Consider the following 10,184-nt stretch of genomic DNA (forward strand, 5'->3'; position numbering starts at 1 on the left):
TAATCAGATTTAAGGAGGTGCTGGGCTTTTGAGAGGCATAGGTACTGCTGAAATGCCGCATGGAATGGCTCCATGCTGACCAGGAAAAGTATAATCATGCTGTCAGGAAGCTACATGTGCCCCACCAAAATCTGACACATAAACACATAGTTGAGCAATCCTGACTACTCTATGATTTTTCTCTTGAAATGTTAATGAGCTACATGCAAAAGCAGAGAATGTGGCAGTTAGATTACTCAAGGTTTGTATGGTTTTCTCCAATTAGGAGTGGTGGAAAGACCATAGAATAAGAGGTTTTAGAAAACCGGTGAACAAAGGGATGGGGTTATGGCATGGATAGGGAGCTGAGTAAAGACAGGGGGGATGGACAAGGGACTCTATAAACTAAAGGTACCAAAGAAATCAAAGAACTAGTGTGTTGGGAGCAATAAAGTGAGTGAAAGAGAGGTGGTTAACACATGGTTAAGAATGACTCTGACTACCTTATTTGAGAACTGACCCAGTCTGGAGTTGACAAGGTCTGGGTGTGGCCATGGGTGGGGGAAAGTTCTCAAAGGTGAGGCAGGAAAGGAACCATGAGGCAAGGTTGTCAGGTGGAGTCACCCAGGATGACCTCAGGCCTGAGGGTGGAGAGGATGACTGCTGGCCAGGTGTCAAGGTCTTCCAAGAGACTTACAGCCCTATTGTCAATAAAACAGGCAAAGTGTGCAAACTCAAAAGCTGTCCCACAAAGGCAAAACATAATCAGACAATTACCCGAATGATTCCATTAAAAAATTTTTATAGCTTTTTAGGAAAAAGAAACTCTGCCTCTTTTTGCTTAAGTGAATTCACTTGAGAATTTGCAATGTCCCAGATCGTTTTTCCTGTCTGAATACTTAGCCACTAGCAGGACACCTTGGCTTCCACCTGGCCTGCAGGCCTGAGGTTGGACTAACACTGCACTTACCTCACTTACTGCCAATGAAAGTGCACAAGAGAATGCTATCAGCTTTCTTCTCTGTTTGCTCAAATCACGAAGAAAGGGCTGAGCTGGAGAGAGTTTGGAATGGAGAACGTGCAATGCCATTAGGAGTATCCCTGCCTCAACTCTGCATTCTGCCTTCTGAGCTGCAAAGGCAGTGCTTACTCATATCAGCTCCTTGGCCCCGTGATTCAGCCCTGTCATAAAAGAATACTTTTAAAAACAGCTTATAATACTGTGTACTGTTTAATGTACACTGTAAGGCAAGATAAACTAGAACCTTCCCTTCTCTCCAGGAGCTAACAATTGTGTGCATATTTTTAGCTGTCTGAAATCATAGATTAAATCATTTCGTTTAAACTTCTACTTTATATGAACAAAGTGCAAGTAAATTAATAAGTGCTTTTTGGTGATGATAAACAGGGGAGATTCCTAAGAAAGGGCTCATCAGAAATGTTGCCATCTGTCTTCTTCCGAGTGCCCTGTACCCAGAGCTGAAGAAAACACAAAAAGAAGGCACACACACTGTGTGGTAATTTGGTAAGTGCTGAGGACACTTATACTCTTCTCTAGAGCATCCATAATATACATGGAACATTCATAAAACATAAGATTTTATCAACTATTAAAATCTTCTGAAATAAATAAATGACATATATTATAAGAAGGACAGGCTCTGTTCGCTCAAAGACACATGAGATACGGCTTCTGTTCTCACATAACTCATGGCATATGGGGAAAAGCAGACATGTGCACAGGTCAACTGCAGTATATCATATGAGGAGACTTGGGAGCCAGAAAGGAGGGATCACTCACAGGGGAAGTTAGGAACCTTCTTGCAGAGGAGGTGACATTGAAACCAAGTCTGGAAGGCATTGCAGAAAGTTGCCCAAGTGGGTTGAGGGAAGGTGAGAGACGGACTCTTCAGGTATAAGCCATCTCCAAAGTTGCTTTCTCTGACTAACATTACTCTAAATGACTCTCTTGCTTTCTCTTCCACAATTTATTAAATATTTTCAGAACTAGGAAGAGGAAACTCCAGAGAGTCTATGATTCAGAAATTCAGTGGGAAACACTGAAATCCAGAATAAAAGAAGTGCTTATTAGAGCTTCTCCAGGAGACAAACTGAAACTAAGCAAGTCACTAAATGTCTGTAGAATAAATAATTGCACAGGCTACCCAGTGCTGGGACAACATCTGTAGAGGAAGAGAATAAAAAGAGGCGATAAAGGCAAAAATTCAACACTGAACAGTATCTCTAGTGGTTATGACAATCCTTATTTTTATTGCTCTTAGGATTCTGCTAGATGCCATTCAACGCCGTAGTAATTAAATGAGGCATGACTTGGTTAAAGTAAGCTTTATTGTTCTATCTCCTTGCACAAATATTCTGTGCTTGCTTATGATATTTTTGAAATTGCAACTGAGTCATTTACCTTGGGTGGGGACCCCAGGCCCACAGTGAGCAATTGTTTATTGGGAGGGACAGGCAGGGCAGAGTCATGCTTTGCAGTCAAACTTCTGCTGTCTCAGAGGCTGACAATCAGGATTTGATGTTTTTAGTTTGCAGGATGGAGTAAGAACCAGATGTACGAGAACATAACAGAAATATCCCCAATTCTCCAAGTTTTTAAAAGGGAGAAATCTAAACCTAGACTACTGTAAGCCAGCAATAGCCAAAATTGATGGGGCTTCGCAGATATTGTGGATAAATGCAAGTATTTTAAAGAAAGTTTGAGTGACTTCCAATTCCTGGTCTGACGTGAAAGGAGCGTAGAAGTTGCCACTTTGTTCTATCAAGTCAAACCTTAACAAAACGGAAAATCAACAATTTTTTTCTTAGATCCTTCAGAGGAGTGAGGTCACAGGGCAAACTGTTGCCTCCAAAATTGGAGAAACAGACAGAGAATCACAACTTACTGGAAGAGAACCAGTATCAAGGTAGGAAAATCTGAACTATAATTGATGAATTGCTAGAGGCTAAGTGTAGACAAGTCTGAAGTTAGGAACTCTAGAGGGACCCAGTTATGGGGGACCACCACAGTTTTTAGAGTTTTACCTCCAGGAGCTCTACCAAGTTCTCATAGTGAATATTGGATAAAAATTTCCTAGTGCTTCCATCAGGGGAGGGGAGAAGTAACCATTCTGAAATACACCAGAGTATTCTGTTCTTAACAAGGCCAGCCATCAGAAGAAACCATTTTACCAGAGCCTAACCTAGCCAGGGGAAGAGAAACACCCTAGTCCAGCCAGCCCTATTCATCTTGTCTCACCAGAGGGGGAAAAAAATTTGAGAAGCATTAGTGAAATTTATAATTCAGTGGCACAGTCTCACCAAAAAAACTGATACCTAATTATGGGACTATAGAAGGCTTCCCCTCCCTACAAACCTTACCACTACATTACTAAAGTCCTATTGAAAGCAGTTTCTTTTACCCCAGTACGTCATGTCCACCTTTTAAGAAAAAAATTACAAGGTATACTAAATGGCAAAAAACATAGTTTGAAGAGACTGAACAAACATCAGAACCAGAGTCAGGTAGAGCAGGAATGTTGGAATTATCTGACCAGGAATGTTAAGAAAAACTATAATTAATATGCTACAGGATTTAAGGAAAAAGTAAATAATATGTAAGAACAAATGGATATTATAAGAGCAAAATGAAACGTCTAGAAAAATTAAAAATAAATGCTAGAGATCAAAAATACTGTAACAAAAATGAAGAATGCTTTTGATGGACTCATTAGTAGACAAGACAGAGCTGAGGAAACAATCTCTGAACTTGAGACTATAACAGTCCTCAAGAGAAAAGGAAAGAGAAAAAAAGAATTAAAACACTCCCGTAATATTCAAGAACTGTAGGATGATGAGAATACCAGTAGAAGAAGAAAGAAAGTAAGGAACAGAAGAAATAGTTGAAGTAATAATGACTGAGAATTTCCCCAAATTAATGTCAGATAGTAAACTACAGAGTCAGGAATCTCAAAGAAATCTAACAAGAATAAATACCTCCCAAGCCTATATCTAGATATATCATATCCAGGCTTTAGAAAGTCAAAGATACAGGAGTTCAAGACCAGTCTGAGCAAAAGTGAGACCCCACCTCTACTAAAAATAGAAAGAAATTAGTTGAACAACTAAGAATATATAGAAAAAATTAGCCGGGCATGGTGGCGCATGCCTGTAATCCCAGCTACTCAGGAGGCTGAGGCAGAAGGATCGCTTGAGCCCAGAAGTTTGAGGTTGCTGTGAGCTAGGCTGATGCCATGGCACTCTACTCAGGGCAATGGAGTGAGACTCTGTCTAAAAAAAAAAAAAAAAGAAAGTCAAAGATAAAGAAAAAAAATCCTGAAGAAAGTCAGAGAGAACAAAATAAAACTCCCTATATATAATAGAGCAAAGGTAAGAGTTTCCTCTGACTTCTCAGAAACCACACAAACAGAAGTGTGGAGTGAAATATTTAAAGTACTAAGAGAAAAAAACCTTCCAACTTAGAGTCCTGTACTTTGTGAAATTATCCTTCAAAAGTGAATGAGAAATAAAGACTTTTTCAGACAAGCAAAAATTGAAGAAATTTGTTGCCAGTATACCTGCTTTGTAAAAAATGTTTTAAAAGTTCTTCAGAGAGAAGAAAAATGATATAGGTCAGAAACTTGAATATACACTTAAAAAGGAAGTGCATAGGAGAAGGAATATATGAAGAAAACATAAAAACTTTATTTTCTTAATCTTAATTGATATAACAGATAACAGCTTGTTCAAAATAATATCAAAAATATATTTAATTACTGCTTATGTATATATATGTGCATATATACTTATATAAGTGAAATGAATGAAAACAATGATACAAGGAACAGGAGGGAGGAAAACTTAGAAATATTTTGTTATTATAAGTTACTCGCACTACCCATGAAGTGGTACAGTGTTAAAGTTTATGTGGAATAATTGTAAATGTATATTGCAAACTCTGTAACAGAGAAAAAGAAGAAGGAGAAGGAGACAAAGAAGGAGGTAAAAAGAAGAAGTAAAATTGATATGCTAAGAGAGGAGAGAAAATGGAATCATAAAAAATGGTCAATTAAATCAAAAAAATCAGAAAACAGTGGAAGACAAAATTAGAAATAAAGACTACAAGGACAAAAATAGTAACAAATCGGGTTGATATTAATCCAACTATATCAATAATCACTCTAAACACTGATGGTCAAATAAACCAGTTAAAAAACAGAGATCATCAGAATAAAAAAAAAAAGAGACACAGCTATATGTTGTCTACAAGAAATTCACTTTAAATATAAAGACTCAAACTAATAGTAAAGAAATAGAGAAAGAAATACCATGCTAACAGTAATCAAGAAAAAGTGAGAGTAGCTATAGTAGTTTCAAGTATAGCTGACTTCAGAGCAAGGAAAATTATCAGGGATAAAGAGGGGCATTAATTAATAATAAAGGAATAATACTGCAAGAGGACATGACAATGCTTAGTTTGTATGTGGCTAACAACAGTGTCAAGATACACAAGACAAAAAACTGATAGAAATGCAGGGGAATAGATGTATCCACCATTATTTTCAGGGGTTTTAACAACTCTACCAGAAACTGACAGATCCAGCAGGCAGAAAATCAGTAAAAAACATAATAGAGCTCAATAGCCCCATCAGTCAACTGTGTGTAATTGACATCTATAGACTACTTTATTCAACAACAGAAAGCATGTTCTTCTCAAGCTCCATTAAATGTTCACCTAGATAGACCACATTCTGGGCCATAAAACACATCTTAACAAATTTAAAAGAATATAAATCTTACAATGTCTGCTTTCAGACCACAATAGAATTAAACCGGAAATTAATAACAGAAAGATAACTGGGAAAATTTGAAATACTTCCCAACTTGATCTATAGATTCAATGCAATCCCAATCAATATCCAAGAAAGTTATTTTGTGGTTATTGACACACAGATTCTAAAATTTACATGGGGAAGCAAAAGATTCAGAATAGCCAGATGAATATGAAGGAGAAAAACAAAGTTGGAAGACTAACACTATCCAACTTTAAGACTTGCTATTAATGTAAAACTACAGTAATCAACATATTGTGGTATTGGTGAAGGAATAGACAAACAGATCAATGGAATGTAATAGAGAGCTCATGAATATATCCACATAAATATAGTTAACTAATCTTTGACAAAGGAGCAAAGGAAATACAAAGGAGCAAAGATAGTCTTTTCAACAAATGGTACTGGAACAATTAGGCATCTACATGCAAAAAAAAAAAATTAATCTAGACACAGACTTTGTACCATTTACAAAACTTAATTCAAAATATATTGTAGACCTACAGGTAAATGCAGAACTATAAAACTTCTAGAAGATAACATAGGAGAAAATTAGATGATCTTGGGTATATCAAAAATGTTTAAAATACAATACCAAAGGCACAACCCATGAAAGAAATAATTGACATGTTGGACTTCATTAAAATTAAAAAATTCTCTGCAAAAGACCATGACAAGAGAATGAGAAAACAAGCCACAGACTGTGAAAAAAATATTTCCAATGGTCATACCTGATAAAGGACTATTACCTAAAATACACAAAGAACTCTTAAAACTCAACAACAAGAAGATGAACCAACCTGTTTAAAAATAAGCAAAACCTGAATAGACATCTCAACAGAGAAGATATACAGATGGCAAGTAAGTATATGAAAAGATGCTCCACATCATATGTCTTCAGAGAATTGCAAATTAAAATGACAATGAAATACCATTACACACTTATTTGAATGGCAAAAATCCAAAACACTGACAATACCAAATACTAGTGAAGATGTGGAAGAACAGACTTTAGTTCTTTGCTGGTGGAAATGTAAAATGGTACAGCCACTTTGGAAATCACTTTGGCAGTTTCCTACGAAACTAAACATACTCCTATCATACAATCTAGCAATCACACTCTGTGTTATTTACTCAAATGAGTTGAAAACTTATGTCCACACAAAATCCTACACAGGGATGTGTATAGCAGCTTTATTAATAATTGTCAAAACCTGGAATCAACCAAGATGTCCTTTAGTAAGTGAATGAATAAACTGCAGCATACCCAGACAATGAAATATTATTCTACACTAAAAAGAAATGAGTTATCAAGCATGAAAAGACATGGAGGAAACTTAAATGCATATTACTAAGTGAAAGATGCCAATTTGAAAAGGCTATATACTGTATGATTCCAACTATATGACATTCTGGAGACAAACTGTGAAGACAAAAAAATCAGTGGTTACCAGGGGTTAGTGGGGATGGAAGGATGAACAGGTAGAGCAGAGAGGATTTTAAAGGCAGTGAAATTATTCTGTATGATACTACTGTGGGGGATACTTGTCATTATACATTTGTCCAGACCTATAGAATATGCAACACTGAGAATGAACCCTAATGGAAACTATGGACTCTGGGTGATAATGGTGTGTCAATGTAGGTTCATCGATTGTAACATATGCACCACAGTGGTGGAGGATGAGGATGGTGGGGAGTCCGTGCATTTTTGGACCTCTCTATACTTTCTGTTCAATTTTGCTGTGAACCTAAAATTGCTCTAAAGAATAAAGTTTATTTAAAAAAAAGAATGGGTGGGGGACACAATACTTTAACATTTGGGTTTTTAGAGAATGGTACCTTATAATTTGACCAGAAATTTGTGTCAAAATGTTAAATTAACTGAAAATGGATTGAAGTTGAAACCCTGAAAAACTAATTGATTGATTTACTTCTTGGTAAAGTTGACTTTGCCTTAAAATTCTCATCTTTAGTATATTTATAATAAATGATATTAAATAAACACCAGCCTTGGATTAAATGTATATTTTCAAATGTATAAGCTTCCATTTGCCCAATGTGGATTTCAGGACTAGGTGGAAACAGGCGTGGCATAAGCCAAATGGTGAGAAAAAGTAAAGGTAGGACACAGCTCTTCATGCAAGGACAATGGTCTTGAACAGAAGGAAGCAAACCAGAGCACCATTCTCTAGGCTCTGAGAAACCCCACAGTCTTAATTTAAAAATAAAATGCCCCAAGACTATCACTAGGGAGCATTCCTCATTGTTTAGAGCATTATGTTTTTGCTGAGTTGTTACAATAACTGATATTTAAGAACTCACCATGTGCTTGGCACTGTTTTAAGCACTTTATCTATATTACAGATGAGGAAGCTGAGACACCGAGAGATTAAATGACATGCCCAAGGCCATTAAGCTAGTAAGTGATAGCCAGGATTCTAACTCAGACTTGAATTCAGAGCCCATGACCTGAAGCTTGGCACCATACTGCCTCGCACCACGCAAAAAGAGGCCAGAGTCAGTCAAGCTCTTTCATGCCCTGTGTGGCCTGGGTTTTCATCACGTTGCTTTCCTGGGACACAAACTACTGACAAACAAATCCAGGAGCCTCTTGCTGTCATGTCAGAGAAAATAGAAGGCAGTAAAAAGCCTTGAAGTGTTAATATCTTTGTTTACTTTGTCTTGGTTAGCTTTTCATTCACCCTCAAATCCTGCTGGGAAGAAATAAAGTTAAGTTTGGGAATAGCTTTCTGGGCAAGGTCTTGAGGGCTCAAGGGATACTTGATGATTCAGCACAGAGTATGCAGTCAAGAAATGCTTGCTTGAACAAGTGACAATGAATGAATCAGTCAATTCAATCGAATATCTAAGTAGCTATGGATTCAGTGACTTGTTTATCTCTTTCATTACATGCTCATATCTTTCCTGTGTCGCACTTTAGTCAAGTTTAATTCTTTGCCACATTTGCCACAGTTTTCTTTCCTTGCAGCATTGCTCGTGTTGTTAAGACTGGCTGGAAAACCCTACTTTTCCAAAGCTACCAGTTTAAAGCCTACTTATGATTAGGTCTAACTCAAACACAGCTTATCTGTATTAGAGAAAACTAATTTATTCCACTTCTGATATCGTACATCATCCTCACTACATATTGCAGTTGGTTCTGTATGTGACCCATCTCCTAACAGGAAGTTATTTAAAAGGAGATGTCATTTCTGCTGTATTTTCTCTGTCCCTCTTAGTGTTTTATGTGGTATAGAGTGGCATCCAAAAAAGATAGCACTGGGTTTAAATGGTGAGCACTTATGAATAAACTTTGTATGCCATATATTATACTACTTACCAACATTTGATTTATAATTCATATTTTAACAACAGAATAGCTCAGTAATTAGTTAACCATCTGTTAGGAGTATTTCAAATTGTTTTCTCACATTTTTCCTTGTGTTCATAATTGCATGTGCTTTTTATGAATTAATAGCTACAATGAAGTCACTTTAAAATTTAACAGAAATAAGATAAATTTTGCTTTATTATTCCTAGAAAAATTGGGATTATTAATGAGCAAAAAAGGTATGTATATATTAAACTGACAGTTAGAATGTTATTTTTAAATAATAATTATGCATTTAATGCAAGAGTTCAAAATCATATGTGCTGTGATTCTTTTATCAGAAAGAACACTCAATCAGAGTTACAGGTAGATCTTTGAATTTTTTGAATTTAATATCTAGTATACTGATACCATATGTAAAGGAATTAGAAAAAAAACAAATTATCCTGATTATTAAAAAAAAGTCTACAAGAAAATAATAATGGATATAACACTTAAATGTATTTTTTTAAAGAAGCTCATATTATCTTACTATTCTGATATATTTTGCAACTGTTATATTTTTATTTACATTTGGGAATACAATTTAACTATTAATATTTGTGGTATTTTATTTTCTGATATGATATTGTTGCCTTCCATATTGTGGGAAATTATTTCCTATTTTTTAAATGACATTTAAAACAGAAATATATATGGATGTAAATATATATAATATAATTACAATGCTTATTATTTTATATGGAACACTTCATTCATTTACCTGTCATCCTTGCATAGGGGCCAAGCTAATCTCTCTATCATTCCAATTTCAGTGTATGTGCTGTTAAAGTGAGCACTATAATGCTTATAAATGCATAAACCCACATCTTCCTGTGCCAGAGTGAATTGCATTTAAAGAACAGCCCAACCAGCCCAACAGTATTCCAATATTTACTCTTATCTCTCTTTCAATCATTTAAGTGGGTAGGTGGTAAGTTAATTTTAAGTTTTTCATTTCTTCAGGTCTCTGAAATTCCTGGGAACCACTCACTCTCCTT

General features: G+C 35.9%; 1 non-coding gene across 1 annotated transcript; it reads right to left on the bottom strand.

Moving 5' to 3' along the window:
- Positions 1-9,879: 9,879 nt before the first annotated feature.
- On the bottom strand, positions 9,880-9,983 carry LOC138383077 (U6 spliceosomal RNA). Its single transcript, XR_011233530.1, has one exon. It is a non-coding gene; the product is annotated as a U6 spliceosomal RNA (small nuclear RNA).
- Between the last annotated feature and the right edge of the window lie 201 nt (positions 9,984-10,184).

This window comes from Eulemur rufifrons, chromosome 4 (assembly GCF_041146395.1).
Source record: "Eulemur rufifrons isolate Redbay chromosome 4, OSU_ERuf_1, whole genome shotgun sequence".
NCBI lineage: Eukaryota > Metazoa > Chordata > Mammalia > Primates > Lemuridae > Eulemur > Eulemur rufifrons.